General features: G+C 38.3%; 1 protein-coding gene across 3 annotated transcripts in view; it reads right to left on the bottom strand.

Moving 5' to 3' along the window:
- FRS2 (fibroblast growth factor receptor substrate 2) overlaps positions 1-26,821 on the bottom strand; it is a 111,293-nt gene extending 84,472 nt beyond the window's left edge. For all 3 annotated transcript variants that reach the window (XM_023226538.2, XM_023226539.3, XM_023226537.3), the window contains exon 1: positions 26,670-26,821. The gene's annotated coding sequence lies outside the window, so the exon portion shown is untranslated. The remainder of the gene's footprint in view (positions 1-26,669) is intronic.
- Positions 26,822-27,898: the final 1,077 nt, after the last annotated feature.

The raw sequence follows: 27,898 nt of genomic DNA, 5'->3' as shown, positions 1-27,898 counted from the left end.
GACTTTAGCTGGAAACTTCAAAAATATGTAGATACACATATTTTATCATTCACAGGCTCCTTTCTACTGCAATGGATTTGTTCACCAGACTACAAGCTTTTTGGTTTTCTGTTTTTGTTTTTTTTTTTTTTTGAGACGGAGTCTCGCTCTGTTGCCAGACTGGAGTGCAGTGGCGCAATCTCAGCTCACTGCAACCTCCGCCTCACCAGTTCAAGCGATTCTCTTGCCTCAGCCTCCCGAGAAACTGGGATTACAGGCGCCCACCGGCATTTTTTGTATTTTTAGTAGAGACGGGGTTTCACCATGTTAGCCAGGATGGTCTCGATCTCCTGACCTCGTGATCCGCCCGCCTCAGTCTCCCACAGTGCTGGGATTACAGGCGTGAGCCCCCATGCCTAGCCAGACTACAAGCTTTAAGTGTAAATCCATGACAATATGTTTTACAACAGAGTTTTGACCATTTATCAAAAAAACACACTAAAACTTAAAAGAAAAAAATAGTATTATCATAAGTCAAATATTAATGTTTAATCAGAAAGCTAAATGTAAGTTAAACTACTTGGCCTCCAAATCTGGCATACTATGAATTAATTGATTCTATTGTAGGAAACACTCTATACTTTGTAGCTTTTTGCCTAAGGTAACTTTTGGTTAGAGAAGATATTAGTTGTCTGTACCATTTGCCTACAAAAATCGTTGTTTCAATTAAGCACTATGTTTTTTCTTTTTCTTTTTTTGAGAGTCTTGCTGTCATTCGGGCTGGAGTACAATGGCACTATCAGAGTTCACAAAGCCTCTATCTCCTAGGCTCAAGCAATCCTCCCTCATGAGCCTCCCAAGTAGCTACAACTACAGGTGTGCACCACCCCAGTCAGCTAATTTTTGTTTTGGTGGTTGTTGCTATTTTGTAGAGACAGTGTCTCGCTATGTTGTCCAAGCCAGTCTTAAACTCCTTGCCTCGAATTATCCTCCTGCCTCAGCCTCCCAAACTGTTAAGCATTATTCTGTAATACTCCTAAAATTTAGATTTTTATTATAGTCTCCATTTTTTAAATACTCCATTCTAGAGAACTACCCAAACAATCTAGACTGTGTTTATCATGCAAGCTACAGCATAGTTAATCAAAAGGTATTAGTGGATGTATCCCTACAACATATATTGAAGCACAGACATGAGAAAATAATCAATGAAATTTCTAATGGTAAATAAGCCAAAACTAGCAGCTAAATGCTAGGCCCACCAGGCATGAGTAAGCTGAGTATATTCCAAGTTTAGTTTTGTTCTCTTAAGTTTCCAATAATTTGAATCAATAGGTTTGTTTCATAACACATCACTTACAGTTTCTAAGCACTATAATACTTAGCAAGCATTTATTTAGCATTTATAAATGCTATTTCTGATTAGCCACTTTTGGCCAAAAGTATGTGTTCTGGGATGAGGAAAACAATAAATGCCGAAAATCTCCTGTTCATCACTGTTCTTCAGCTCCCAAGAAACATTTCAGTGTGTAGGAGATTTAGTCCTCATATCAATACCAGGGAATACTGAATTAAAACCTAGAAGTAGCCAGGCGAGGTGGCTCATGCCTGTAATCCAAGCACTTTGGGAGGCCAAGGCGGCTGGATATGAGGTCAGGAGTTCGAGATCAGCCTGGCCAACATGGTGAAACTCCATCTCTACTAAAAATTTAAAAAGTAGCCAGGCGTGGTGGTGGGCGTCTATAATCCCAGCTACTCAGGAGGTCGAGACAGGGGAATCACTTGAACCTGGGAGGTGGAGGTTGCAGCAAGCCAACAGCGCACCATTGCACTCCAGCCTGGACAACAAGAGCAAAACTCCATCTCAAAAACAAAACAAAACAAAAACCTAGAAGCAACAGGCTAGTGTAGGAGAACTTACTCAGGTGCTGTGAGATAAAACACACGGTCAGCACTTACAAGATCCTGAGAGTGAATGCCTCCTTAAATTTTAAGTCCTACATGCCTCCTTGACTCACTCTGGCCTTAGGTAGAGCCAGGAATGTTATTAAACATTCTGCAATGCACAGGACAGTCTCCCACAACAAAGAAGTATCTGACTCAAAATGTCAATAATGCTAACATTTAGAAGCCCCAGTTTAAAAGAAAGAAGTGAGTTAGAATTCCAGCTCCACAACTCATTAGCTAAATGAACTTCAGCAAATTCTATAACCTCACTGAGACAGTTTCTTCATGTATAAAATGGATATCATGCTTATACTGAAAGACTGCTAGGAGGAAAAACTCAGAAGCCCTAGGCACAGGGTAGACACTCTACAAATGTTAGCTACCATTCTTCAGAGTAAAATCTCCATCACAGAGCTCTGGCCCTCTCAAAGATGTATTTTGAAGTTATTATGGTACTATAATTATTTTCTTTACCTCCTATCAAAATTTAAGGAACTTGTAGAGTCCTTACCTTATTGGACTTTGTAGCCTCAGCCTCTACCACAAATGGACAAATAAATTCTAAGCACCTACCCATTACAATAAGGTATATATTGCATTGTGCAACATTGCCGAACATAAGAAAACATAATTCTTGCCCTGGAAAAATTCTGAAAAGAAGCCTAACAAGAAAACAAAACATACAGATAGATTTAACACACAGAAGGCACTCAAAAAACTCATGGATTGATGAGTAAAATTCACGTAAATAGCTGAGGCCACAACTGAATACTAATGGAATGCAGATGAAATAGTATTAAAGATATTTAATCAGGGAAAAGGCATATTTTAAATCAACATAATCCTATGTATATGCAGCTAGTATTTTCTAAAGGGAATGAAAGTACACTTAACAAACTAACATCAAAATGACAAATACTATCATTTGTCATTTTAGCAATATTTAGCTAAATTTCTTTTTTGTTTTGTTTTTTTGAGGTGGAGTTTCGCTCTTGTTGCCCAGGCTGGAATGCAATGGTGCGATCTCAACTTATCGCAACACCCGCCTGCTGGGTTCGAGTGATTCTCCTGCCTCAGCCTCCCGAGTGGCTGGGATTACAGGCATGCGCCACTATGTCCAGCTAATTTTTGTATTTTTAGTAGAGACATGGTCTCTCTATGTTGGTCAGGCTGGTCTCGAACTCCCGACCTCAGGTGATCCACCCGCGTTGGCCTCCCAAAGTGCTGGGATTATAGGCATGAGCCATCGTGCCCGGCCGCTAAATCTCTTAATTCAGATGATGGCAGCACATTTTAACAGGTTCAAAGGGCATTTTAAGCAATTTTTAAAACCACATTAAATTTTAATGGGAGCTTATCAAATCCCTGACATCCACAATCCATAAATCGTCTAAGACAAAATAAGACCAAAAGGGCTGATGCCCAAATGTCTGAATACTTTGCTGAAACGGCTGAGCTCAAGCATACCCAAAGTGTGTTAGAAGCAACTTTTAAAATGCACAAATGTAACAATTATTTTTAAACCAACAATTTTAGGAAAATAGCAGTTCCTATCTAAAGCTTTTATAAATATAAGACACTGGCTTTGCAAATGTCAGCGGAGTTTTAAGATCTCTTTCTAAAGCAATAGTCTCTCTGTTTTGCCTGGTATCTTAATATGCCTTTAGTTTCAAAACTTAATTTGCCAACACTACTCCTCTCAAAACCTCAGGAATTCCATTACTAGTTTTAAACTAAATTAAAGGAAAATAGACACATTCAACCCATGGCAGAAGTATGCACAAAGTGTTTGTTGATGCTCGTAAATAGGCTGAGAAATTTAGACACATCTGAAGGACAATGGCTGTACAGTCAAGTCTGTTTTGCTCCACCATGGAACCAAATAGAGAATTATTGCTACCAAGTGAGACCAGTACTAGATACCTCTAAACTAAGTGGGCTGTAACAGACAGAACATTATCTTCAAGTTAGAGTTTTCGTGTATGTTTTCACTTTAGGGAAGAATAGAATATCCCTAAAAAAAATCCATATGGAGCCAAGTTATCCTGTCTCCCAAAACAATCCTTAAAGTGACTTCAACAGTAACCAGTCACTTGCCCCCTAAAAAATATGAGATTTTTTAAAAAAGGAATAAACTATGCTTAGCATACAGATGGTTCTTTGTCTTATCCCTAGAAATCTTCTTTTCCATTCCATTTCCCTTTTCTCAGATTCCATAAATCTTCCTGACAATTACAGCCATTTCTACTTTTCTTCCTTTTCCATCATCTCCTTCAAGACCTGATTCATCTCAACCCACCTGAATCACAGGTATCAAAATCCCCTGGGTGGAACTAGTAACTATTTTCCCATTTCCCTGTTACTCCATTTTATATGACTCAATGGAAATATAGATTCATAATTTCAAATTACTTTTGTTTGTTTCTCTGTCTTGTTTTAAACTCTCCATTTCCTCTACCCCTAGCCTCTGGCCAAATTCTTTTTTAAACACAATTCATTCACAAGATACAGGTTATCTACATAAAGTAAAATTACAGTGACTGCTAATAATGAAAATAATACATTTTTGATGAAGCAAACAAGTGAAAGCTAGTTGTTTGTACAAGAGTGATCAGTGCTTGCAACCACATAATAGAGAGAATAAATCTAATTATAAACAGCATATAACCAAACTAGTAATATTTTTTGCAGAGTACCTTATAAAACTAACATTCTATCTTTAGAAATGAATACACGAAGAACAATTCGGAAATATTTATCAAAAATGCTAATGTATATCCACTGGCACAGAAATTCTACTTCTAATTTTAAAGTACTGATATATATTTGCATGGGCAAAATATGTATACAATATTCATTAAATCATTATTTTAAAAGCCAAACATAGGCCCAGCACTGTGGCTCACACCTGTAAACCCAGCAGTTGGGAACGTGAAGATAAGAGTCCTTGAGGTCAGGTGCTTGAGACCAGCGTGGACAACACAGTGAGTGCCCGTCTCTACAACAAAATTTTAAAAACTTAGCTGGAAATGGAGGTATGTACCTGTACACCTGTAGTCCTACCTACTTGGAAGGCTCAGTCAGAATGATCACTTGAGCCCAAGAGTTCAAGACTGTGGTGAGCTATGATTGTGACACTGCACTTTAGCCTGGGTACCTGTCTCCAAAAAAAAAAAAAAGCGGAAGAAACACATCAAAAATAAGAAACAAATTTAATGTCCACCAAAAAGGGAATTTATAGTACATTCCGTTCGATGGATACTATACAGTCATTAAAAAGCGATGTATGGGCCAGGCGCGGTGGCTCACGACTATTAATCTTAGCACTTTGAAAGGCCGAGGTGGGCAGATTGCTGGAGCTCAGGTATTTGAGAGCAGTCTGGGCAACATGGCAAAACCTTGTCTTTATAAAAAATACAAAAAATCAGCCAAGCAGGTGGCTTGTGCCTGTGGTCCCAGCTACTTCAAGGGCTGAGGTGGGAGGATCGCTTGAGTCCAGGAGGTCAAGGCTGCAATGAGCCAAGATTACACCACTGCACTCTAGCCAGGGTGACAGAGCAAGAGAGATCTTGTCTCAAAATAAAAAAAAAAAGAAAAAGAATGTGGTTATAAATGTAGGAAGACAAAGTGCTATAAACAGCAACTGCCTCGGGGTATGGGACCTAGTAGACAGAAAGGTAGGAAAAAAGACTTGCTTTTCACAATAAGCCCTTTTGTATCTTTAAATTTTAGATCATGTACACATACTAAACTTTTGTTAAAATGAGTAATTTTTAAAACAGCAAAAGAATTTAGGACATTCTCTCAGATCTTCTAATCCATAAATAGTTCTACTCTTCTATCTCTAGGCACTTTTAATTTGGACTGAAAATCTAGACTACTAGAGGTTACCAATAACCACAGGTAAAGGACTTATTTCTTCTTTAGTGAAAAGTATAACTATGGCAACTTTGCATCAACCAAAACAAAGCATAAGAAGTCAAGAAATAAACGAAGAATGTGTCTTACCCTAAGCAATCTGTTTACAAAAATGACACTGAATATAATACAATTTTGTTAGTACTCTACAAACTGTGCTTCACCAAAAGAAAAAACTATCTGGCTGAAATTTCTGGTTATGGTCTAGATCTCAAATGGCTACATACACCAGAAATATTTTGTAAAAAACCTAAGAAGTGCTAAAATCATTTGAATCCAAAAGGCAGTTAAAAACAAGAGAAGAAGGAGGACAAAAACTTGGGCAAAAGTTTCAAATTAAAAAAAAAAAAAAAACCCACACATTTTTAAGGTACTTTTCTAATGGAATTTTTCTTTTTAGCTCTTAAATTCCAAATAAGCTGAATGCTATAATCCCTCAATTAGTCATTAAAACTCAAGAAATTTAAAGAAATACTTCATCTCTTTTTCAAGCTAATTTTTAAATGTTGCTATTTAATATGATTTTTGTTTTTGCTATTAGATAAAGAACTATTAATCTGATAGTAGCCAATACTACTCAGGTCCCCTCTTCTTTCTCAGATTCAAACAATCTGTTTGATTACAAAACTACAAAGCAAATTCTTGAAATGGGGAAAATACATAACGGTAACATTATAAAGAGTAGTATATTTTTTGTTAAAATCCTTTTAGTGTGTCTCTTATTAACAACGTTATGACTTGGCCATCTGAACATACTGCTACATCAGTATGTTTTAGACTTGATGACCTATTTTTTTTTAAATCAAACTATATAGCCCAAAGGTTTGTTGTCAAAATCAATTACAGTCTCTTGAGGTGTAGAATATACCTCAGCAAAAAAAAAGATGTTAGCTGGCATATCAAACAATCAGTATGTTCATTTGCCAGATTCAAACATTCAGGCTTATGACCCCCAAAAAAGCCAAAAAAAAAAAAAAACCAAAAACTTCCCAAAAGGTATAGTTAAGTATATAGGATGTAAAAAACACCTCAGAATATGTAGTATTTACATATCTTGACAATTACAAAGAAAAAGGACAAGAATGTCACCAACTTTTTCTTTTCTTTTTTCCTTTTTTTTTTTTTTTTGAGATGAAGTCTTGCTCTGTCACCCAGGCTGGAGTGCAACGACGCAGTCTCGGCTCACCGCAATTTCCACCTCCCAGGTTCAAGCGATTCTCCTGCCTCAGTCTGCTGAGTAGCTGGGACTACAGGCACATGCCAACACACCCAGCCAATCTTTGTATTTTTAATAGAGACAGGGTTTCACCATGTTGGCCAGGATGGTCTCAAACTCCTGACCTCATGATCCGCCCGCCTCGGCCTCCCAAAGTGCTGGATTACAGGCGTGAGCCAGCACACCCGGCTAATTTTCATTTTTAACTGTAATTTTATATTTATTGGTAAACTACTAGAGCTCAAGGGCGACTTAGGTATTTCATACATTTGATTAATGAGTACTGCTAATAATTATAATCATATCAAAGTCAAGGATTCACAACTATAAACAACAACAACAACAAAATTTAAACTCATTTAAAGACAGTGAGTCCAGGACCACCTAACTTAGAACTAGTAGTTTCTCAAGCTATTTTGGAGATTTAAAAATAGCCTGACAGCCTTATATACTATCTGAAATATAGTTTCGTATACAACCAAAATAACCAAATTTCTTTTTTTGGACAGGAAATAAAACTCAATATGGTTTACTCGACAATATAAAAGTCTGATATGCCATAGGGAAAAAAAAAACCTCAATGTACTAATGTCAGTTATCACATGATGATTAGCAGCTCTGGTTGGGGTTACAGCCATCATTAATAAAAACAGAAAATCCAATAAATAATAAAGGTATTTTAGCCAGGCGCAGTGGCTCACGCCTGTAATCCCAGCACTTTGGGAGGCCGAGATGGGTGGATCACAAAGTCAAGAGATCGAGACCCTTCTGGCCAACATGGTGAAACTCTGTCTCTACCAAAACTACAAAAATTAGCTGGGCATGGTGGCACGCCCCTGTAGTCCCAGCTTCTAGGGAGGCTGAGGCAGGAGAATCGCTTGAACTCAGGAGGCGGAGGTTGCAGTGAGTCGAGATTGTGCCACTGCACTCCAGCCTGGTGACAGAGTGAGACTTCATCTCAAAAATAATAATAACAATAAATGTATTTTATTTTGTAGAAAACTTTTTGGATGCCAGCATCTGAAAATTAATGAAAAATAGAGTAATTTCGTTTTTTTTTTTCAAATGTTCTAGGAAAGCAAAACGCCAACTAAAAACACACACCAGGCTCTAAGTACAGACAAAACAGTTAAGTTTAATCAGGAAAAACATTTGTGTGTGCTAGATGAGGAGGACAGAAAGATACCAAAGAACTACAAATATATGTGTGTGTATGTGTGTATGCATGTTTGTATATGTGTGTGTATATATATTCCTTTTCTTTAAACCCTAATGGCTCAATTGATACCTCATGAAATAAGTAATGACATCAAGATGACTGATCAGATACCAAACTTAAGGAAACCTAACAGGACGAAGAGTAAAGTTTATGTCTGTGCTCTCCACACTCCATTTCTGCCCTTTACATTCTTTCATTTCAGAATGACCTCAGTAGTTTATCACTAAAGGTCTTAGCCATAACTCTCACAAAGACATAGTTAATACAAAACAAATAATTATAAGCTTAATTTTTTTTCTGAGACAGGGTTACTCAGGCTGGAATCCAGTGGCGTGATCATGGTTCACTGCAGCCTTGACCTCCAGGGCTCAAGCACCTTAGCCTCCTGAGTAGCTGGGACTACAGGTGTACACCACCACACCCAGGTAATTTTTTGTATTTTTGTAGAGATGGGATTTCACCATGTTGCCCAGGCTGGTCTCGAACTCCTGAGCTCAAGCAATCCTCCCACCTCAGCCTCCAAAAGTGCTGGGATTATAGGCAGAAGCCATCTAACCAAGCCTTATAAGCTTAATTTTTATCTTGGAATGTACCCTCATTTTTCTTACACAGAGTTGGTGCAAAAAAAGAACCAAGGAGCAAAATGAAGCCAGTATCTAAGATGTGGGACAACTTACAGAACTCTATCCCAAACACTACCTGAAGAGCACTCAAGATTACCTATTGACTGAGTAAATCAGATTCCCTAAAAGGCATCAAACACCTGCACAGAAGGTAAGAGTACATGCTATATTTGAACCTATACAGATCAAGGTAAAAATCCTGGGGCTCCATTATTATCACCTGCCTGACCTTGGGAAGGTTACTTAACTCTCTGAAGTCTCAGTTTTTTCATCTATAAAATGGAAAGAGGAATAATAATTCAGTAGAAACTCTTTAACAGACTTCTACTGTATCAAACTTACAAAAATAAAGCTCTACAGTCCCTCCATAAATCACTCCCTAATGCCCAACACAGGCTCATCACCTACACCTAGTAGTCTTCTAAGCAGACCACTTTCTTAACATGTCCCTACCCTTCTGAACTTAATGTTTAATAAGAGCCAGCTGTCCATTCCCAAACCAGTTTATACCAACTGTACTTGTTATTGTAATTATGTAATGTAAGATCATATGAACTGAATTATGAGGAAAAAGAGGTTATTTCTGTGAAAATTATGTTGAAAAGTTCAAAAAGATTCAGCAGCTAGTATTTTTTAAAGTTATTATGGAATTAGGTGTAGGTCAAAACAGCTTTAAGTAGGAGGAAAAGCATGAAAACGTAGAAGGATTTTAAATACAAGTATACCTCAAAGATATTGCGGGTTCTGTTCCAGACCACAGCAATAAAGCAAATTTTGCAGTAAAGCAAGTCACAAATGTTTTGGTTTCCCAGGGCATACAAAAGTTATGTTTACACTGTACCATAGTCTATTAAGTGTGCAATAACATTATGGCTAAAAAAACACACATACCTTAATTTTAAAATACTTTATTACTAAAAAATGCTAATGATCATCTGAGCCTTCAGCAAGTGGTCATCTTTTTGCTAGTGCAGGGTTTTGTCTCAAGGTTATAGCTGCTGACTGATCAGAGTGGTGGTTGCTAAAGGCTGGTGTGGCAGCGGCAATTTCTTAAGGCAACAATCACTTGCCGCATCAAATGACTTTTCCTTTCACAAAAGGTTTCTCTGTAGCATGTGGTGCTAATTTACTGCATTTTACCCACAAAAGAACTTTCAAAATTGGAGTCGTCAATCCTCTCAAACCCTGCCACTGCTTTATCAACTCAATTTATGTAATATTCTAAATCTTTTGTTACCACTTTAACAATGTTCCCAAAATCTTCATCAGGAGTAGATTCCATCTCAGAGACTATTATTTGCTCATTCCTAAGAACCAATTCCTTGTCCATTAAAGTTTGACCATGAGATTGCAGCAATTCAGTCACATCCTCAGGCTCTAGTTCTAATTCTAATCCTTTTGCAATGTTCACCATATATGCTGTTACTTCCTCCACCGAAGTCTTCAATCTCTCAAAGAGATCTATGAGAGCTGGAATCAACTTCTTCCAAACTCCTGCTACTGTTGATATTTTCATCTCCGCCCATAAATCACAAGGGCAGACACAAGGTCGACATTAAGATGTTCTTAATGACATCTGGAATGGTGAATCCTTTCCAGAAGGTTTTCAATTTACTTTGCAGAGATCCATCAGAAGAATCACTACCTACGGCACCTATAGTGTTACAAAATAGTATTTCTTAAACAGTAAGACTTGAAAGTCAAAATTACTCCTCAATCTATGGACTACAAGAACAGATGTGTTAGTAGGCATGAAAACAGTAATCTTGTACATCCCCATCACGGCTGAGTGACCACGTACATTGTCAGTGAGTAGTAATATTTTCAAAGAAATCTTTTCTTCTGGGCAGTAGGTCTCAACAGTGGGCTTAAAATATTCAATAAACCATGTTGTAAAGAGATGTGCTATTATCCAGACTTTGTTGTTCTATTAATAAAGCACAGAGTAGATTTACCATCATTCTTAAGGGGCCCTAGGACTTCTGGAATGGTGAATGTTAACTTCAAGTCACCAGCTGCATTATCCCCTAAGTAGAGTGTCAGCCTGTCCTTTGAAGCTTTCAAACCAAGCACAGATTTCTCTCCAGCTATGAAAGTCCTAGATGGCATCTTGCAATAGAAAGCTGTTTCACCTACATTAAAAATTTGTTGTTCAGGGTAGCCACCTTCATCAATTACCTAAATTAGTTCTTCTGGGGACGCATGTTGGCTCAGGCCTGTGGTTCTGGTGCATAAGGAGGCGAGCCCAGGAGTTCAAGACCAGTCTGGGCAACATAGCAAGCCCTCATCTATATAACAATAAAACATAATTCTAACAAAAATGATAAATAAATAAGTTATTCTAGGTAACTTGCTGCAGCTTCTACATCAGCATTTGCTGCTCCATCTTGCATTTTTATGTTATATAGATGGCTTCTTCCTTTAAACCTCATGAACCAACCTCTTCTAGCTTCAAACCTTTTTTCTGCAGCTTCCTCACCTCTCTCAGCCTTCATACAATTGAACAGAATTAGCGCCTTGCTCTGGATTAGGCTTTGGCTTAAGGGAATGTTATGGCAGGTCTGATCTTCTATTCAGGCCACTAAAACTTTCTCCATACCAGCAATAAGACTTTCACTTTCTTATCATCTGGATGTTCACTGGAGTAGCACTTTTCACTTCCTTCAAGAACTTGTTTCTTTGCATTTACAACCTAACTGGCACAAGATGCTTCTCTTTCAACATGCCTTCCTCCCTAACCTTAATCATTTCTAGCTTTTGATTTCAAGTGAGAGATGTGTGACTCCTCCTTTCACTTGAACACTCAGAGGCCATCATAGGACTAACTGGCCTAATTTCAATATTTGGGGTCTCAGGACAGGAAATAGGGAACCCTGAGGAGAGGGAAAGAGATGCGGAAACAACCATTCGGTGGAGCAGTGAGAACACACACATTTATTGATCAAGTTCACCATCCTATATGGGCGCGGTTTGAGGTGCTCCAAAACAATTACAATAGTGACATCAAAGATCACCAAAACAGATAGAATAATGATAAAAAGTTTCAAATGCTGTGAGAATTACCAAAATGTGACCCAGAGACATGAAGTAAGCACATGCTGGCTGGAAAAATGGCACTGATACAGAATTCTGAATACAGGGTTGCCACAAACCTTCAATCTGTTAAAAAATAAAAAAAAAATTAAAAAAAAGGAATTATCTGCAAAACACAAAAAAAATGAGGTACGCCTGTATTACACTGAAAGTGCCTTATGTTCTCTCTTCTCCATAACAAAGAGAATCTATTAGGATACTTAATGGATAATGCTGCATGGCCGTGGATTATGCCAAAAAAGGCAATCCAGAACTCTAATCAAAGGACCCATTCACAAACAAAAACCTTGACACTATAGGGAAAAAGTGAAGGAATGTATATTCTAGTTAAAATAAAAAATGTCATTTTTTATGAGTCCTTGTAACCAACATTTTCAAGTATCTACTCAATATATCACATGGGGATCTTTATATGTGGCTACCTCAAAATTTATAGAATTATTGTGAAGACCGGAAAACATGCACTTAAGAACAGTGTCTGAATCTTAGTAAGTATTCAATTAAAACCTGTTTAGGTCAGGCATGGTGGCTCATGCCTGTAATCCCAGCACTTTGGGAGGCCGAGGAGGGTGGATTACCTAAGGTCAGGAGCTTCAGACCACCCTGGCCAACATGGTGAAACCTCATCTCTACTAAAAATACAAAAATTAGCCAGGCATGAAGGCGGGCACCTGTAATACCAGCTACTCAGGAGGCTGAGCCAGGAGAATCGCCTGAACTTGGGAGGTGGAGGTTGCAGTTAGCCGAGATCACACCACTGCACTCCAGCCTGGATGACAAGAGCAAGACTCCATCTCTAAATAAATAAATAAAAAACCTTCTGTTTTACTTTAAGAGGTGTGTGTGTGTGTGTGTGTGTGTGTGTGTGTGTGTGTTTAAGATGAGGTCTTACTATGTTGCCCAGGCTAGTGTTGAACTCCTGGGTTCAAGTGATCCTTCCACCTCAGCCTCTCAAGTAGCTGGGACCACAGGTGCAAGTCACCATGCCTGGCAGGTTTTAATGTCTTCTGTTGTTACCATAATGATCTGCTGCTCTAACAATACAGTACTGCTGTCTCCCAAGACATACAGAAAAGTAAAAGATGCACAATTTTCTTGTTGTTTTGTTATTTTTGTATTCATATATGTTACACATACAGACTTTAGACATTATTAGCCATATAAATTCCTAAACAGCCATCAAACAAAGTCAAGGCCAATACTCTTGCGCACTCCAAGAGACTGTAGTCTCCCAGGGCTATACTTAACTATAAAGATAAGGATACAGTAACAGCATGACTAGGCACTGGAAACTGACAACATAGGAAAAATGAATGAGGCGCTGGCGTGGTACCAGTGGAGGAAGCAGCAGCCCTTTGAACAGGGAGCAGACAGGAAGAAAGGTCGAGAATCCAAATTGAGGAGAGTAACTAGGAGATAATGATAAAGAGCAAAGAGAAGCAATGTAGAAACTGGCAATCATTTTGTAGGTAAACCTGTAAGCTAAAGAGAAGGATGTGGTGATTCAACCTCTAGCTCAAAACTGTGTAATACTGGCACAGATATTAAAAAGCTTTTCCGGGCCGGGTACAATGGCTCACACCTGTAATCCCAGCACTCTGGGAGGCCAAGGTGGGAGGATCATGAGGTCAGGAGATCAAGATCATCCTGGTTAACATGGTGAAACCCCATCTCTACTAAAAATACAAAAACTTAGCTGGGCGTGGTGGCAGGCGTCTGTAGTCCCAGCTACTTAGGAGGCTGAGGTAGGAGAATGGCATGAACCAGGGAGGCGGAGCTGGCAGTGAGCTGAGATCGTGCCACTGCACTCTAGGCTGGGCGACAGAACGAGACTCTGTCTCCAAAAAAAAAAAAAAAAAAAAGTTTTTCCAATTAATTAAAAGCAATATCACATTTTTTAAAGTTCATATCATTATGACATTATAATCAATTTTACTCTTCATGAAAAACCTGTTACATAAAGAAATGCACTCTAAAACCACAACAGTGAAGTACCTTTCTCACCTACTAAGTTGGGGGGAAGGGGAAAGCAGCACAAATACCCAATCTAAAAGAATACAGTGAAACAGTACTAGTAATACTATCCTTTTGAGAAACAATTTAACCACATTTCAAGACTAAAAAACTCTCATATCCTTTGACTCAAAAATCACACCTGGCAATCTACCTTAAGAAAATAACTAGAATATGAAGAAATTCATATACTCAAAGGTGTTTTCTGCAATATTTCTCTTTTTACGCTTAATTTCTTCTTTTTATATATTTTGCAACATTTCTTATGATAGCAAAAACCAAATATGATGGATGGTGACACAGAAAATACTTAATATAAAGTTTGTAAAACGCAGCAAACAAAATTGAGCATATACTGTGATATAAAATACATACGAAAAAGGCGATAAAAACTCCAAAATTGTATTAGTGATAAAGAATTTTTTTCTATTTTTGTAAACTTTCTGAGATTTCACTTTTTGAATTAAAACAAATTACATTTTTAAAACATGAATCTCCAAAAATTACATACTACATGACTTCATGCAACATTCTCAAAATGACAAAACTAGTGGTTGGGGGGCACGGGGCATTGTAACTACAAAGAGGTAGCGCTAAGGAGTTCTTTCATGGTGATGCAACAATTTTGTATCTTGATTGTGGTATTGTTTCTATAAAATTACACATAGGATAAAATTACACAAAACTATATATACACATGCACACACAAAGAAGTTCAGGTTTGAAAAGTGGTAAAATCTGTATACCATATGTTATCTCATTAACAGTAATGTATTGATGTCAATTTTTTCGTGTTCATAAATGACATCTATATAAGATGTTTTCATTGGGAAAACCAAGTGAAGGTATGCAAGACTATTACTTTCCAAACTTCCTGTGAGTCTACTTCAAAATAAAATGTTAAAATAATACATGCACTAGCATGTATAATATTAAACTTTTCTGAGAGTGGGAGATGTGGGAATGTAAAATGAGCCCTGTAACATGTAGCTTTCAAGGCACTAACCTACTAACTATTCACAAAACCCCACAGAAGGCAAATGGCCGTCTTTAGATTGAATGTAATTTACTTAAGTCAGGTTTTAATAAAAGGCTTCAATTTAAATGAAAATTATCAGTCAATTTTCAGAACATGCTTAACTGAATAGTTTTGAACCTCAAAGCCTATACTTACAATGTAATTTATTAAGTAAGAGCCCTTGGAACTTTCTTCCTTGCCAGAAAACAGTTTCAACAGATATAAACGATATTTTCTCATATACATTCACTTTAAATATATAAATGACTGCTACACACAAAGGATATAAAAGCTTATTACCTCTGGACTGTGTTCCATGACAGCAGTCACATCTGTCTTAATTAAACATTTTAACACAATGCCTAATATATAGTAGGCTCCCAATAACTATCTACTGACTCAGTCAGTCAATGGATGAATTCATGTTTTAACCAAGGTTCAATGCCCAAGTCTCTCCAGCTATAACTGGGAATGAGAGGTATAGGGTTCACAGGGGAAAACGGGCCCAGCTTCTACCAATTTACCAGATCAAAGGATTATATTAACCAACACTCCCATAATATCAACGTAAAAGTTTACCTTGGGAAAACCTTAAGTCACTTCCTCTAATCACTCAAATCTTAAAGGATTGTTTAATAAAAAGAAATGATCTGGTATCAAAAAATCTGCCTCACTAATTTTTGTCACCTAATGCTTCAGAATTTTCTTTGCTATGTGCAACTCTATCGAATTTTGATCCGACAAATCTTAGCTAGAGTTATGCAAAGTATCAAAAACCTCCTCTACACAAGCCTTAAACTCTCAACAATTATATATATACAATTATATATACTTATACATTATACATGTATATATAGAAAGCACTATACAAATATAAGGTATGTTATTACTATATTTAGTTTTCATTAAGGAAAAAAAAACCATAAAACACTAAGATACCTCTAGGCAGACTGCTTATCAGTTATAAGGGAAAAATAGTAACTATAGAATAGATAGATGAACCAGACAACATCTTGACGAAAATTAAAATCACTAATGAGGGGCAAGTGGGCATTATGTATCTCCAGATGCGATAATCTGAGAGGAAAACATCACTTTTGTAACATTCTGACTAAAGATAACCTGACTACGATCAAAAAGCTAATCAGATCAAATCAGACAAGCCCAAGTTGAAAAATCTTCCATAAAATAAATGACCTATACTCTTCAATTGCATGAAAGACAAAGAACTGCTAAGGAACTCTCCCCAAATTAAAGGAGACTAAAATACAATACGTGATCTAATTACCAAAATGGGAATGTCAAGTGTAAAGTACTGTAACAATGTTAAATTTCTTGGGCCAGGTTTGGTGGCTTATGCCTGTAATTCCAGCACTTTGGGAGGCCAAGACAGGATAGCTTGAGCCAAAGAGTTTGAGACCAGCCTGGTCAACATAGTGGGACACCACCTCTACAAAATCTTTAAAAAAAATTAGCTGGGCATGGTTGGGCGTGCCTGTAGTTCCAGCTACTCAGGAGGCTGAAGCATGAGTATCTCTTGAGCCTAGGAGTTTGAGGTTGCAGTGAGTTGTTACTATGCCACTGCACTACAGCCTGGACAACAGGGAGAGACCTTATCTCAAAAAAAAAAAAAAAAAAAAAGTCTAGACTTTGGACTTTCATGATGGTACTATGATTATCTTAAGAGAATACCCTTATTCTTAGGAAATACATCCTGAGGTAAAAGGCATACAACCTACTCTTCAACGGTTCACAAAAAAAAAAATGTGTGTATGCAAAAAGAAAAATATGGCAAAATGTTAAAAATTAGTGAATATGGATAAAGCGTATAACAGAGGTCTATTGTACTATTATTGCAACTTTCCTGTAAGTTTGAAATCATTTCAAAATAAAAAGTTTAAGAAAATAGCACACTATTCTCCAGGCATTTACTTATAAGCTCTAAACAATAAAATTTTTAAGTACTACTAAAAATCACTCTGCAAAACTAATATAAAGTTTCAAGAACTTCACAGTCAAAAATTACAAGACAAGAAGGCACAGCACCATAAGCAACAGCTGGCAGAAACAAACAGCAGAATCACATCTGCAAAGACTTCAGATACTGGATTATCAGGCACAAAACGTAAAATAAGTATATTTAATAGATTTTTAGGAAATAAAAGAAATCTTGAGAATATAACCAAGAAAAGGAAAAAGAATACCCAAAAAAAGGATTAGATAGTCTTAAGGAACTGAATAAAATATCTAGAAACAAAAATATATAATAAATGAAATTTTAAAAAACTCAACAGCCAGGTGCAGTGGCACGTGCCTGTGCTCCCAGATACTGGGGAAGCTGAGACAGGAAGATAACTTGAGTTCAGAAATTTGAGGTTGTAGTGTGCTATGATCGCTCCTATGAAGAGTCACTGCACTCCAGCCTGGGCAATATAGCAAGCCCCCATCTCTAACATAAATAAATTTGTAAAACTCAATGAACATGCTATAACATAGACTAACCTAGAAAACATGCTAAGTAAAATAAACCAGACACAAAAAGACAAATATTTTATGATTCCACTTCTATGAAGTACTTAGAACAGTCAAATCTGTAGAGGCAGAGACTCAAATAGTGGTTGCCAGGAGCTAGAGAAAAGAGGAAATAAGGAATTATTGTCTAACAGGTACAAATTTTGGTTCATGATGACGAAAAAGTTCTGGAGATCAGTAGTGGTGACAGATGCAAAATGATGTGAAAGTACTTAATGCCACCGAACTGTACACTTAAAAATGGTTAAATGGTAAATTCTATGTTATGTGTATTTTACTATAATGAAAAAAATGGGTATAATAGTTAAAACAAAAAAATTTTAAATTCAATAAACTGGTTGAACACAGTTGAAGAGAGAAGTAGCTAACTTCAAGGAAAGTATCCAGAACACAATACAATACACAAAGATAAAGAAACGCACAATATAAAGACATGTTAAGAGACACAGAGGTAGAGTAAGAAGATCTAACATACTTCAAATACAGATTCCAGACAGAAAATGTGGAACACAAAATTTGAGAAAAAGGCCAAAATTTCTCCAAAATTGTTGAAAGACACTAATCTTCAGATTCCAAAATCTAGTTAATACGAAGCATGATAAATAAAAAGAAATCAACTTCCAAAAATAAAAATGAAAATGCAGATCACCAAGGACAAAGAAGTGGTTCTAAAACTAGCTATAAAGAAACAACAGATTAGGCCGGGCACGGTGGCTCACACCTGTAATCCCAGCACTCTGGGAGGCTGAGGGAGGCGGATGACGAGGTCAGGAGATGGAAACCATCCTGGCCAACATGGTGAAACCCCGTCTCTACTAAAAATAGAAAAATTAGCTGGGTGTAATGGCACATGCCCGTAATCCCAGCTACTCAGGAGGCCTTGAGACAGGAGAATCGCTTGAAACCAGAAGGCAGAGGTTGCAGTGAGCTGAGATCGTGCCACTGCACTCCAGCCTGGCAACAGAGCAAGACTCCGTCTCAAAACAAAGAATAAAGAAGCAACAGATTAACTATAAAGGACTGTCAATTACACTGCGTATTTTTCAACAGCAGTAAAAGCCAGAAGAGAACGAAATAAAATCTATAATGAGCAAAGAAAAAAACAACTGCTAATCTAGAATATATATTCAGGAAAACCAGTTTCAGGAATGAGACTAAGAAAAAGCCATTTTCCAACAAATAAAAAGTTTTCCAACACACCCTCCTTAGGGAAAATTCTAAAAGATGTACTTCACACAAAGAAAAATGGTCCTAGATCAGAGGTCTCAGATGCAAATGAGAATAAGCAGACATCTGTAGATACAGTGTATAGGCAAATCAAAGTTAACAGTGTTTAAAACAAAAGTATCTCACTTGTTGGAGGTCAGGGAGAACTAAAATAAAGCTACACAGAGTATAACTTCTAAACTTCAAGACAGAGGGAAATGTTAAAAAAAAAAAAAAAGACATTCATATAAAACTAAAAAGAAAAGCAAGGTAACGATTAATATAGGTAACAATTAATATAAAATTCAGATAGTGGTTACTTAAAGAGTATGTCAGAGATCACAAGTAGTGAGAAACATGAAGGGCCATCAAAGGTGCTGGCAGTGTTCTGTTTTTTAAAGTGGTTGGTCATACATGGTAGTTCATTATATAATTCTTTACACACACACACAATGATGTATGCCTTTGTAAGAATAAAAGTAAATTCTGAAAATCAATACAGAAGAAAAAAATTCAAAAATCTATGGCTCCTCCCCCAAACTCTAGAATACTTCACAAACACTGGTCTTCAAAATTCAAACAATAAAAAGATGAATTATTTCATTCAACAAATACTTGCTGAACGCCTAATCTGCCCACATGTGAGGTGAGAGGTGGCATGAAGATGTCTGATCTCTCCTCTCGTCTTCCTAACCTTACAGAGCTGCACTAATACAGTAGCCACTAGCCACATGTGCTATTCACATTTAAATTAATTAAAATTCAATTCAATTAAAAATTCAGTTCTCCTGTAACACTAGATATATTTTAAGTGCTCAGAAGCTATATATGGGCCACCATACTGAACAGCACATAGAACATTTCCATCATTTCAGAAAGCTCTATGAGACAGTACTACCATATTTTATTATGATAGAAATACATTGATAATTTTAAAATCTTACACAGAAAAAAAATTTTTAATGGATTAAATCCCCCTTAAAAGTCATTTTATTTCTATGAAACTACAGCTGCTTAGTAGTATTTAAAACAGCTTGCTATTTATAAAAAATACATAGAAAGTATCAGAAATTGTTTACCATCTCCTATGTTCCAACAAAAACCATCAGACACAGGGTTTAAAAATAAATGAATAAATGGCTACTATTAAATAGTTAATCACAGTACTACTAACCAGTGATACAAGTCATGTCATAGGGATATAAAAAGCCACAGGATGAATACTGCACTCTCTCTTAGGAGCATCAATTTTAGTTGAGAGTATTTTAAAATACTGTCTACACGCATGTAAGATAGCAAAATGCAACATTTATATAAATTTTAAAATATAAAACCTACAGGCCTCAAAAACTTCAGTTTACAGCAGGCACACTTTGGGCTGCATTCCTAGACTTCTGAGGGTACTATTCATCCACATTTCTGCCATTGGAAGTACTTTAAGAGAAAAATTTAAACACTGTTGAATGAATTAAACATTTTTTATTTACCAGAAACAATGATACACAACATAACTCTATAAACCCATATCATTTTAATATCTAAAGCAGCAAACTCAGTTTTCTTTAAAATTAACAGAGGGTCCAAGCTATTTCAACTTAACCTGAACATTTTGCTTTAGGCATTCTAATAGAATTTAAATATTTCTATAGCATTCCCAACTTTTAAAATTACCCAACCAAAAACACTCAAAAGAAACAAATGTTAAGCCTTAATTTAACACGCTAGGTTTGCACCTTAAGTTCCCCACCCCCATGCCCCACCCGCCTGCCCACCCAAGTGAACCAGGGAGTCAATAAGCTTCTCATCTAGATAACTGATGCAATTTCAATAAGCACTTATGCTAATAATTGGTTTGTGTCCCCAGGAAGACTTCTGTGGCTCCACTTACATAACCCATTATGCACAGTGCTGCACTATTCTTTCTCTAGAAAGCATTTTGAATACTGATATTTGTACAAGGTTTGCTTGCTATATTAATAAAAAGGCTTTTCTTGCTCTGTCTTTCCTGCAGAAGAAGTGAAATGGAAAGCCAATTTCTGCAGCTTCACTATGTCAAAGGCGAGTAATTTATCTTGTTGGCTAATCAACAGAGTAATAACTTAAAGCAGCGCCCCCAGGCAGCGCCCACAGTTCACCAGTTTTCTCCTGAGGCTCTGGTTGAGAAACACAGTCTTAAACAAGTAATTTGGAGCCACTTGTGTGAACTCAACTGAAAACAGTCTGAACTGCTCCTTCAAATGTGTTGTAAGTATTGACTGTGAATCTTGACAAAATTAAATTCAATGGTGGCGAGAATCACAATACAGCCTCTGTAGGCTAACACAAGGGCAGAATGTACCCCAAACCTTCTTTAATATGCATAAATATGTGGATGAAAAGTCTCCTCCAATCCCTCAGATTCTGTTTAAGCCAAGATTTTAGGATTTCACAGAACCATAATCTTTAAAAAGGGGCACAAGGAAGGAGAGGGTGACCAGCATAGGATTGCCAACTTTTATTCTGCCAACGACATTTAAAAAACAAAAACTACCAATTACCCATCACTACTATTTCATAAAAGAACTAAGTGCCTATCAAAAATGGTAAGAGACAATTTTAGAAAAAAAATATCAATAGATTTAGCTTTAAAGAAAGCTAACTACATTCTCCTTTCACTCAAAGGAAAACTCTGTCATGAACTGACACTACTCCACAGTCCAGCATTTTGGGAGCCACAAGCTTAAGTGGCTAGCTCCCACTTAGAAAAGGAAAGTGATGATACGTAATGCCCAAACGAAATACTAACCTATTCAATAATGAGGAAATGTAAGCTTGGAGAAGTTTAGGGATTCTTCCAAGGTCGAACACCAAGGATTTTGACACGGGTCTATCTAATTTTAGAGTCAGAGGTCCCAGCCATTATTCTAAGTTTCCTCTAGTATTCTTCCAATGGTATAATGATCCACCCTCATCTAGTCACCTTTGTGACCAATGACAACCAAGGAATTTCCAAGACAGCTGGAGGGAGTGAGGGGTGTACTCCCTGGCCATCATTTAGACCGAAGCTAAATGGAACTCCTGACCTTTGCCTCATTAACACCAGGCTTACTGAAACTAAGCCAAACAGCCCAGACAAAGCACACACAAAACCCCCGCCTTCAACAACACTGAGACAGGACTCTTTCGACATTCCCAAGTGCCTGTGATATAGTGGAAAACATATTCCTGAAAAACAAAAGGAATGTATTAATTCTCAAGAAGGAAATAAACACTTCCATGGTAACTCAGTCTAAAAATAATAAACTTGCCCTCAAAAAGTTACAACTCTAAGCCTCATTCCGCAAACTATTACAATCTTTCACACATTAATACTCAAGTTCTCCCTATGCAAATACCTAAACAGAAAACCACATGAAATTCTATAAATTTACAGTTCTTAAAGTTTCCAAAATAAAATACGTAACTTTCATACGTGTTATTATATAATGGATAAAAGCATCTTATTCTATCCCTCTAATATAATCCAAACATTATAATCCAAAACTACTCAACTAAAATAGAGTTGGAAGAAAAATATGTAATTAAATGCCATTTTCTATAAAAAACAATATTAACACCCTTAATGAGATATAAATATTATCTTTGAATATTCAGAGGTTCTTCATATTGAAACTAAAATCAATGGCATACACATAAATAAGTGAAATACTGTATCAGAGATTTGCTTCCAACTCCTCACATACCACTTGCCAAACAAATGTCCAAAAGAAACAACCTAATATAGCTTTTAAGTAACCAAATCTGACACTCTGGATGAAATGAGTCCGAGTCCGAAGCAGTTTGTCCTCCCTGAAATAGGGTAATGATAGCATAGTATTCTTGCTACCAAGGGCAAGAAAACTGTATTTCTCAATTGGACTTTTAATGATCAGATTCTTTCTACTCCACATGAACCTACAGTGTGAAGAAGCAGTACACAGACTACCAAATTCTTTACCCACTGCATAAAATAAATCATTTAGCGTATTTCCTTCTGTTTCAAACACATGCCATTTAAAACAGAAGTTTTTTTTTTTTTTTTCTGCCCACTCTACATTCTCCCTTGGCACTTTCATCTTCTTACACAGATTCAACTAATACACCTATTTGTATTATTCACTAAACCCATGTTTAACATATGCCTTAGTCCTGACCTCTCTCCTGAACCACAAATCCACATTTCTAAAAGCCTTTGGACATTTCCAGCATTTGGCAAGTATATAAAAAGTCAACAAATCCAAAACTGATCTCATTATGTACCTCCTTGCCCATATTTCTAGTAGGAGTACCACCATCAACATTGCTGACACTTAAAAAGTGTAATCTTTGGCCGGGTGTGGTGGCTCACACCTGTAATCCCAGCACTTTGGGAGGCTGAGGCAGGCGGATCACCAGGTCAAGAGATCGAGACCATCCTGGCCAACATGGTGAAACCCCATCTCTACTAAAAATACAAAATATTAGCTGGGCGTGGTGGCGAGCACCCGTAGTCCTAGCTACTTGGGAAGCTGAGGCAGGAGAATCACTTGAACCCAGGAGGCGGAGGTTGCAGTGAGCCAAGATCACACCACTGCACTTCAGCCTGGCAATAGAGCGAGGCTCTGTCTCAAAAACGAAAGTGTAATCTTCACCTTCCATCTCCTCCAAACCTGCTCCAAAAATCCCCTCCTCCCCGCCACCCACCTACTACATTGAGGTCCTGCAGAGCCTGTGCTCTAATTCCGTTACCACTGCCCTTGCCCAGTATTAATACTATATTGAAAGTCAGCTTTCCACATCAAATCATTCTGCACACTACTCTATTAGACCTTAGTAACTTCTCACTACCTCCCAAATGTCCAACTTTTGTCCCCAAATGTCGAACTTCTAAAAGCAGCACTTAAACATGCTCCCAATCCCACCCCAACTTAAAATTCAAACCTCATCTCTAATTCCCCAAATGAACAGTATATTCCAGGTAATCTGGTCCACTAACTTTTCTCCAAGTACACAATGAACTTTCCCACCTCCACACTTCCGCTCACATCATTCTCTTTATTTGAAAGGCCTTCTTCACCCACCTACTCCCAATCCATAAATCTTTGTCTTAGAAAAATCTCTTATTCTCTGTAACATTAAACTCAGGTTACCAGTTTATTGGGAAGCAACATGATGCAGGAGAAACACACAGGTTTTGGCACCAGACAGATCTGGATTCAAATTGGGGCTGTTACTTGCTAGCCACATAGCCCAGGCAAGTAACTTAACATATTTCAGCCTCACTGTCCTCATCATTAAGCTACTTACATATTGCTGTGAAGCTAAGAAAATGTTGTAAACAGCAACTAGCACTGAGTCTGTTCAGTAAATGCTCAATAAATAGTAGCTTCTGAGCTACCTCCACAAATTTCCATTACTCAAGCTAAAAATGAACCCTTTCTTCTTTTGTATAATTTACTCCAAACTTTACCTTAAACCACCCATATAAGTATTTACAAATGTTTATGTTGTAAATCTTTACACAAATCTCATATCCCCTTCTAGATTTCAAATTTCTAAAAACCAAAAATTTAATCTTTATATCCTAAAATGCCTAGTATAGCACTTTCCATTAAGCACTCAACACTCATCGCCAAAGTTAAGTCCCAATTTAAAAAAAATTTTAGTATGCCTAAAGAATACAACTCAACTCTTCATGATTTCAGAAATTATCACCAAAACATGAAACTCACCCGTTATGCCTGTACCTTTATTTGCTCCTTTACTGCCTAACATAGCTTGATGCACAGCAAATGCTCAGTATTTGTTGAATTGACTTGTATAATATAAAAATACAATCAGTATCTGATTTTCCCCACCTTTCTCTGCTCTTAAAACTCTTGAAATATTTCCCTTCAAAACACATTGTCATACCTGCAAATCTGTAACTACATCTAACTTAACTATTTTTCCAGATTCTCTCAATTCCAATATTCCAATCTTATGCTCTAAATAATTAAGTACTTCACATGTTGAATGAATCTACACTTTCTATCTAAATTTAAAAGTTGTGCAAATAGGCTGGGCATGGTGGCTCACAACTGTAACCCCAGCACTTTGGAAGGCCGAGATGGGAGGGTCACTTGAGCCCAGGAGTTCAAGACCAGCCTGGCAACATAGTGAAACCTCGGCTCTACCGAAAAAAAAAAAAAAAATTAGCCTGGTGTGGTGGTTGGTGCCCCTAGCCACTCAGGAGTCTGAGACAGAAGGATTGCTTGAGTCCAGGAGTTGAAGGCTGCAGTGAGCTATCATGGTGCCATTGCGCTGCAGCCTGGGCAGCAGAATGAGGCTGTTTCGAAAAAGAAAAAAGAAAAGGAAAAAGAAAAGTTGTGCAGCTAATCTCTCCACAATTTTTTCCAAGGACTTTAAAAATCATCTACTCTTTGCCTGTTCAAAATCAACAACCTTGAAATAAATTTTCCTTTGCAAAGGAAAGCTCACTGAACTTGTCACTTCAGTCTATTTTTCCTGATTCATGACACCACCTCCCCTTTCAGGGGTGGGAGGAAAGAGAATGACATAAGTACCCAAAAAATTACAGTATAAATCCTAATCTACACACAAGATGAGAGGTGCAGATAGTGTCACTGGTTTCAAGAAGGTGATTTGTGTATACTTTACGCTGCAAAAACAGTGGCCATCTGCTAATAGCAATAATCTGCAGTAACTGCATTCCTTTATAAAAAGTTTTTAAATCACCATTTATTGTGGAAAACCCGTATTTCCTACAAACCTTTCAGCAGTAAAGTTTATTACCTAAATTCTGTTCACTAAACCTACCTACATCACTTTCTCCCCTAGGAAATCCTCAGTTTATCCGAAGTAAACACTTCACGGAATAAGTTTAAACAAACAAAACATCTCTGCCCACCTGTGTGAAACTCTGCATTGCAGCAACAATTTTAACAGTGTAAGGAATCTCTCAAGAAAATCCAAGAACAATTTTTCTTTAAGAAAAATGACAGCTCCAAATATGAAGGTAAACAAACTTTGGGAGAAAGGATATAATAATTGGCCATCTCTTTGCAATCAATTCGTACAGCCTCTGAATGAATTCATCATACAACTGTGACATGAGATAGCCAAAAGAATTAACAGTGTAGATAAGAGAACAGCATCTTTATTTTTTTTAATATGTCTGCAAAAAAAGGCGGGGAGGGGGGGTGTGTAAACTACGGATTTTCCTTAGGCAAGCTGTTTTCTTTTTTTTAAGTTTACTTCAACAACAGCTTCAGTGAGCTTTCAAGTGAGTAAAGATGATACAGAGCATGCTGGTGCCACAGCGACCTACGTATCCAGAACCGCTTCCGAGCCCAGTCCAAATCGACCCCGGACAACCCTGAAGCAAATCTGTATGAAAAGCCCTGCAAAAGATCCCTGGCATTTAGAGGCAGCGCCCCACCCTGGAGTGAAAAGACGACACCCCGGGGACCCGGGTTAATTACTGAGCCCGGGACAGACCCAGAGGAGGCGAAACGTCGGGAATTGGAGCCCAAGATCGAGTCTCATGTCCAGCTACTACCCCAGGCCAGACACAGAATACCAAACTGGGGAGCGGCGAGGTTTGGGGGAGCACACATGAGGGGGTCGGACGGACGGAGGCCCAGCCCATCCCCACTCTCGAGTCCCAACAGCAACAACAGCTCTGGGAACCCCCTTACTGGCTCCGCCCCGCCCACCCCATGGACCCACAGCCCTCTTCTTCCCGTCCCGCTGGCTCGGAGAACTCCGCGGCGGTCGACAACCCCCTTCCCCGGACGCCGGCAGCCGAGCCCTCAGCCCGGATCCCGAAGCGGGCAGCAGGGGCACGAAAACGCCAGCCCTGACGCGGGCCCGCGGCCGTCCCAGTCCGTTTCCCTAGTCACTCACCGTCGGCCCAGGTGCTGAGAGGGAGCAGAGCGCGGGTCAGCGGGCGCGAACCCCCAGACTCCGACCCGGGCTGTAGCCCCTACTTGGAGCAGATCGAGTCTCAGCCGCTGTGCCTACAAGGCCTCTCTCCGGCCCGAATCCTGGAAAAGCACTTCCGGGGGAGCGGGGGGAGGGAAGGGTTTTGGCACCGGAACTGCTCTCAGCCCGGAGCTGCCGGGCCTCCAGGCGGGGCGGGGACTCTCTCGCCGGGCGCCCAGAAACCAGCCTTTGGGCTCCTAGCTAACCCTTTCCGCCCCGCGCCTCCTCGGTTCCCCGGCTGCTGCTGCACCCTTTGCTGTAACTGCTGTTCGAGTTATTTTACTCCGGCCACCTAATTTTACAAATAAGGAAACCGAGGCTCTGAGAATTTAGGTGCAAGAATCCAGCGCATACACCCGGCCTCCCGACTCCCTTCAGTGTACTCTACGCTCCAATCTGCCTCCTTTAAAAAATAATGATAATAGTTAACATTTATTGAACGCTTACTACGTGGTAGGCACTGTATTAAGTCCCTTCGGGTGCATTGACTTATTTAATCATCCCCAAACTCCTTGGGGTTGGTGCTGTTATCTACATCTTGCAGGGGAGAAAAACGGTCAAAGATACCGTATCACAAACGTTGGCTGCTTGATTTTATTTTACTTCATGTGTGTATAAATCTCACCTACCCATAACAAGCATTTTTAAATTATTTAAAGACAGGACTCAAACTATATTCCTATATTTTGTCATCACTGGCGACTTCAACAGAAGCTAGAGCTGGGGTTGAGGGGTTGGGGTGGAGATCTGGAGTCTTTTCGCTTGTCTCCTTTTATTTGCTTTTATTTTTTTCACCGTGGCAAGTTATAAAATCATCTCTGTATTGTAGGAATCCAAAATGATAATGCACGATAAACATTTCAGAGTGTCTGGCACTGGATAAAAGTCAACGATTCTTATACCTCGTCAGCAATAGGCAATAGAAAAGATTAGTTAAGGAAAGAAGAAAGAGTAGAGGTTTTTAAAACGGGAAAATACAGGTGCTTGGGAAACTCCGTGCAGTGATAGCATGAGGTCCCACAGAGTTACATATCAGACAGGCAAAAGGGACGGAGAGGAGGAGGGGAGGATTCCTCAGCCACAAAATGAGAAAGGCACCAGATAACTGAGGCAGGTTCTGTATCTGGGATGCAGGAAAAGAAAAAAAAAGC

Source organism: Piliocolobus tephrosceles, chromosome 10 (genome assembly GCF_002776525.5).
Source record: "Piliocolobus tephrosceles isolate RC106 chromosome 10, ASM277652v3, whole genome shotgun sequence".
Lineage (NCBI taxonomy): Eukaryota > Metazoa > Chordata > Mammalia > Primates > Cercopithecidae > Piliocolobus > Piliocolobus tephrosceles.
Note: the sequence above shows the minus strand (reverse complement) of the source record. Positions and strands in the feature narration are given on the sequence as shown.